Raw genomic sequence first — 6,589 nt, forward strand, 5'->3', positions numbered from 1 at the left:
CTGAGGTCAGGAGTTCGAGACCAGCTTGGCCAAAATGGCGAAACCCTGTCTCTACCAAAAATAAAATACAAAAATTAGCCAGGCATAGTGGCACGTGCCTGTAGTTCCAGGTACTCAGGAGGCTGACGCAGGAGAATCACTTGAACCTGGGAGGCAGAGGTTGCAGTGAGCCGAGATTGTGCCACTGCACTCCAGCCTGGGTGAGAGAGTGAGACACCATCACACACACACACACACACACACACACACACACACACACACACAGAAAGATAGAAAAAGAAAAGACCATGGCTCTGATTGCTAAGGGGAGAGTGGACTATAGGGGAGGAAGACTGGAGGCAAGAAGATCAGTTAGGAGACAAGTTCATGCACTCAGGTAAGAGAGGATATTGGTTTGGCCAGAGTGGTGGATGGAGATGAAGATAAGTGGACAGATTCATGAGACATATAGAAGGTAAGACTGACAGGGCTTGATGAGGGAGTTGTATATGGAGGTGAGTGAAGTTGAAAGAAGAGGAGTCAGTGATGCCCCTGAGGCTTTTGGCTGGAGCAAGTAGATATCGGCTGGTGCTATTTAAAGAGATGGCAGAAGGTGAGCACTGTGGTGCATTCCTGTGGTCCCAGCTACTGGGGAGGCTGAGGCAGGAGGATCGCCTAAGCCCAGGAGTTTGAGGCTGCGGTGAGCTATAATGGTGCTACTGCACTCCAGCCTGGGTGACAGAGCAAGACCCCATATCAACAACAACAACAACAATAATAAAGAGATGGCAGAGACAGAGTATGATATATGGTGAGGAGATGGAGGCAAGATGAGAGCTGTGCTCGGGACATTTTGAGTTTGAGGAGATGTCCAGCAGGCAGATGGAAATACAGGGGAGTGTTCTGACATAGGAAGAACTGTTAGTCCAGAGATGAGAGCTGTGACAGTCAAGGCCACGGGAATGGAGAGGAATGCTAAGAGAAGCAGGCGCATTTAGAGGTCACCGCATTTCGAGGTCAAGTGGAGAAGGAAGAGTAGCCAGTGAGATGGAGGAAAACCCAGAAGTTGTTTATTTGAAGCAGATGAGAGGAAAGACTGTTTCAAGGAGGAAGAAGCTGTTCATATGTCTAATGCTACTGCTGAGTCTTCAGATGAAGACAGTAGAATGACTGTTGCATTGGCTACAGGGAAGCCATTAGTGTCCTTGACAAGATCTATTTCAGAAGAGGTGAGGGGGCAAGGAAGCCTGATATAAAAAAGTGGAGAAGGGCATGGGATGTGAAAAAGTGGAGCAGCAACATTTGCAGGTTGGGGTACAGCCTATGGTTGCCATCCTCCTGCCCTGCTGTAGGTCCTATATATGTATGTGTGTGTGTGTGTGTATATATATATATATATTTTTTAAATCAATGTATTTAGGTACTATAACAACCACAATAGTAACTGACCTCTGTAAAGGAATATTTAGGTTACAAAACACTTTTACAGGTTATCTACTCTGCTTACCAGTTTTTACTTACCAGTTTTCAACCAATACTGCCTTTCAAAAACATGGAAAGATAATCTTCACTTAACCAAGATTAGTATTTTTCATTTTCCCCAGAAAGTCCAGGACGGGAGTGACTTGACATTGAAAAGCCTTACCAACAAATTAAGGAATGACATGTAGGCAGCACAGTCTTTTAAGGGGCTATTTTCCAACAATTCATTTAAAAAACAGTTCTTGGCTGGACTCGGTGGCTCATGTCTGTAATCCCAGCACTTTGCCAAGGCAGGTGGATCACCTGAGGTCAGAAATTCGAGACCAGCCTAACCAATATGGTGAACCCCTGTTTCTACTAAAAATACAAAAATTGTTAGCCGGGCGTGGTGGAGTACGACTGTAGTCCCAGCTACTAGGGAGGCTGAGACAGGAGAATTGCTTGAACCCAGGAGGTGGAGGTTGTAGTGAGCCAAGATTGCGCCACTGCACTCCATCCTGGGCAATAAGAGCGAAACTCCGTCTCAAAAAAACAAAGAAACAAAACAAAACAAAAAACTCAAAGATGACTTAAAAGACCGGAGAGACACAAGAATCTTGGATAGGAAGACTCAGCATAGTAAAGATGTCAATTATCCCCCAAATGATCTACAGATTTAACATAATTCTTATCAACATCCCAGTAAATAAAATAAAATAAAAACCAGTTATTGCTCCAAAAGCAATTGAAATACACTTCTTTTTCATCAGGAAAATAGTGTCTAGGTTCTTAAGATGGCCCACAAATGCCCATTTTACCTCCCACAATTCTGCTGAGCTGCAGTTCACACACATTACACTAGCCTACATGTTGGGGCAATTCCCTCTGGAACTGGGGAATTCCACCAATTCCCTCTACTCCTTTAATGAGTATGATTTGCCTAAAAGGCCATGCCAGGAATTTAGAAGTCACCCTAGACCTCGTCCTATCTCACACCTTCTATGTCCAACTGGCCACTAAAGCTTATCATTACTACCCTTCTCAAATCTACCTCACCATGCCGTATTTCCATTGGCTTTTCCTTGATTCACGTCCTGAGTCCTAGTCTCGCTCATTCAAGTCTATGTGCAACCAGATATGATCATTTCTCTCTCTTCCTAAAAGTTCAGTAGCTTCCTATTGTCTGCAGTAGCATTTCTCAAACTGGTAAAAGAGTACCTTCAAAATTAAACAAAAAATTTCAAAAACATCCCCTACATAAATTGAACTGGATTAAACAACGTTTAGCAGGCCTCTCACTAGCAAGGTTGTGCAATCTTACAATGCACAATACTACATATTTTCCTGTCACGAGGAATCGGGGTGGGGGGAGCCCCAACCGGGTTCCAAGGACGAAGTTAAAACTTATTGCAAGACATGTAAGATCCTACAGACTCTGGCCCTGCCTAGTTGTCAATGCCATCTGCCATTCATCAATGATTATCATTCACCCATTACAAACCTTACGTGTCATTCACTTACAACACAATCTGTAGTTCTTCAAAGACCCCTACTGTTTCCTGACTCTAATTCTTTATATACAATATTCCTTCTGCCCAGAATGCCGCCCTTCTCTAACTTAGTCTGGCTGAAGAGCTCCTACTTGCTCTTCCAGGGCCAGCTCAGACTACTAAACTTTGATTGTCCTTTCCACCTCCTAGCAGACGACTCCTTCAACCTTTGTCCTGCCTCTGCAGATATCAGAGCACTTGTCCAACACTACTGAATTTAGAGACTAAAAACCTTAAAGTTTGGGAACCAGACAGGCATCCAGCAGTATAGCTGAATAAAGGAGACAGGGCAAGACTGGGGGAAGAAGGGATGGAATCCCTCTTCTTTATTTGGGCTAAATTTGACAACAAAATAATTTTGTCTTTGGCGTGCTCTTACATCTCATCCCTATCCTCCTTTCCCAGCTCTCCCAATACCCTGTGATATGGTTTGGCTGTGTCCCCACCCAAATCTCATCTTGAATTCCCATGTGTTGTGGGAGGGACCTGGTGGGAGGTAATTGAATCATGGTAGCAGGTCTTTCCCGTGCTGTTCTCATGATAGCAAGTAAGTCTCATGAGATCCGACGGTTTTAAAAAGAGAAGTTTCCAGCAGCATGAAAACAGATTGATACATCCTGTGTTCCCAGGTCCCTTAGTGGCCTCATGTGACTCTATACAACCCCCACCACAGCACTCTTCTTCAGATCAACTACTTGCTCTTCCTCTTAATTAGGAGTCCTTCTGTTCAGAAATTATTTTATTTTATTTTAGACAGAGTCTCACCTTGCTGCCTAGGCTGGAGTGCAGTGGCAGGATCTTGGCTCACTGCAGCCTCCACCTCCCGGGTTCAAGTGATTCTCCTGCCTCAACCTCGCGAGGAGCTGGGATTACAGGCTCCTGCCACCACGTCAGGCTAATTTTTTGTATTTTTAGTAGAGACAGGGTTTCACCACATTGGCCAGGTTGGTTTTGAACTCCTGACCTCAAGTGATCCACCTGCCTCGGCCTCCCAAAGTGCTAGAATTACAGGTGTGAGCCACCACGCCCGGCCCAGAAATTGATACATAAATGAGTGACAGCTTCTCGTGGCTATTAATCTAAGATGAATCGCTAAGAAACAAAATCTAAAAAGAAGTATGGAGAGGATAAGTGTAGCATGCACTGTATCACACAGAAAGGCCTGCTAACAGGTTCTTTGCCTGGAAACTAAGATTAGATCCTCAATGGGCTGAGCAGGAGAAGTCACTCCAGATAATTTTATATTCAATCAACATGTAACACCTAACACGCTCCTACTTGACACAGGTACACTCTTTCCTAAATGCGTTCCATTCCCTCAACTTTCCAAAGTTCCCATAAGGAGTCCTCCTCCTGTGCGCTAGGAATCCAGCACACGCATGATAAAACTCCATCATTCTTTTTTTCATTGTTTTCAACTGGCTACTGTTAAGTGCACCATATGGGCCCTGAGAATGAAGCATTGAAAAAGGCAAATTCCTGGAGTTTACAATCTAGTGGAAGAGACAGATGAGGAAAACAATAAATAAACATGCCATTTTCCTGACAGAAATGAATGCATTCAAGAAAATAAAACAGGGTAATAGGATGAGTAGTGATAGGGCAGGGGAGAGACAGAGTGTGAGAAGGGCTCCTTTAACCAGGATGGCAGAGAAGACCTCTCTGTAGGGAAGACATTTGCATTCTTTTTTCTTTTTCTTTTTCTTTTCTTTTCTTTTCTTTTCTTTTTTTTTTTGTCTGAGATGGAGTTTTGCTCTTGTTGCCCAGGCTGGAGTGCAATGCCACGATCTCTGCTCACTACAACCGCTGCCTCCTGGGTTCAAGCAATTCTCCTGCCTCAGCCTCCCAAGTACCTGGAATTACAGGCACCCGCCACCATGCCCGGCTAACTTTTGTATTTTTAGTAGAGATGGGGTTTCACTATATTGGCCAGGCTAGTCTTGAACTCCTGACCTCGTGTTCCCTCTACTCAGCCTCCCAAAGTGCTGGGACTACAGGTGTGAGCCACCATGCCTGTCTGACATTTGCATTCTTAATAGAGTTCTATTTGTTTCCTTCCTCACAATGACAACCATAACAACTACATCTGCTGCTGCCACTGAAAAATGAAGGTCAGAGTAAACGAGTTGGCTGTATTGGGTTCCTGGTCACCAGGGCTGCTTTTAACTCTGGCCAAGTGTATGTTGTCATCATTGATGACCCTGTCATTGACCTCAACTACATGGTCTACATGTTCCCTTCTGATTCCACCTATGGCAAGTTCCATGGCACACTCAAGGCTGAGAATGGGAAGTTTGTTATCAATGGAAATCCCATCGCCATCTTTCAGGAGCGAGATCCTACCAAAATCAAATGGGGTGATTCCGGCATTGATTATGCTGTGGAGTCCATTGTTGTCTTCACTCCCATGGGGAAGGCTAGGACTCATTTGTGGGGGCGGGGGGAGCCAAAAGGGTCATCATCTCTGCCCCCTTTGCTGATGGTCCCAAGTTTGTGATGGGCATAAACCATGAGAAGTACCCAAACAGCCTCAAGATCATCAGCAATGCCTCCTGCACCACAAGATGCTTAGCCCCCTGGTCAAGATCATCACCTGACCTGCCTTCTGGGAAGACCTGGCAAATATGTTGACATCAAGAAAGTGGTGAGGCAGGCATCTTCACCTGCCTTCAGGAGGGCCCCCTCAAGGTCATCCTGGGCTACACTGAGCACTAGGTTGTATCCTTTGACTTCAACAGCAACACTCAATATTCTACTTTTGATGCTGGGGCTGGCGTCACCTTGAATGACCACTTTGTCAAACTCATTTCCTGCTATGACAATGAATTTGGCTGCAGCAACAGGGTGGTGGACCTCATGGTCCACATAGCCTCCAAGGTGTAAGAACCCCCAGACTGCCAGCCCCAGCAAGAGCATGACAGGAAGAGACAGGCTGGACTCTCAGCTGTTGGGGAGTTCCTGCCGCACTCAGTCCCCCACCAAACTGGGATCTCCCCTCCTTAACACGATTTTCATGCCAGACCCCCTGAAGAATGGGGGGGGGGCCTAGAGATCCTCACCTTGTCATGTACAATCAATAAAGTCCCCTGTACTCAGCACCTCTGAAAAATCTGATCTCAAGAATTCTTAAGAAATGTAACTCCATGAGATTTACAAGACTTCTTAAGTTCTACAATGAGAATTCCAGTTGTACCAGCAAAAATGTCTGGACACCATAGGTACAGAAAAGTATAAGGCCATACATTAAGATTTTTCTATTGCATTTGAAAATGTATAGTTGTTGGAGTTTTGTGAAAAATTGTAAAAATACAGAAAACTACAGAAAGTTACATCATACTTATGGTCCCATTATCCAGGACTAATGACTGTGAATATTCTGGCATATTAACTTCACATATTTAAAATTTTTATTGTGGAGAATTTCAAACATACATAAAAGTGGAGAAGAGAGTAGAAGGAATAGTATGATCAATCTCCAGGTACCCATCAGTCAACTTCAAAAATGATCCTGCCATGGTGAACATTTTTTCATCTGTTCCCTTACCCATTTCCCTCATAAATTGTTTTGAAGGAAGTCCCATATATTATATAATCTTAAC

At 44.4% G+C, this 6,589-nt stretch overlaps 1 pseudogene; it reads left to right on the plus strand.

The window, feature by feature from the left end:
* The first annotated feature begins 525 nt into the window (after positions 1 to 525).
* Positions 526 to 5,873, plus strand: LOC126945903 (glyceraldehyde-3-phosphate dehydrogenase-like; annotated as a pseudogene).
* The last annotated feature ends 716 nt before the right edge of the window (positions 5,874 to 6,589 follow it).

This window comes from Macaca thibetana, chromosome X, assembly GCF_024542745.1.
Source record: "Macaca thibetana thibetana isolate TM-01 chromosome X, ASM2454274v1, whole genome shotgun sequence".
Taxonomy (NCBI): Eukaryota; Metazoa; Chordata; class Mammalia; order Primates; family Cercopithecidae; genus Macaca; species Macaca thibetana.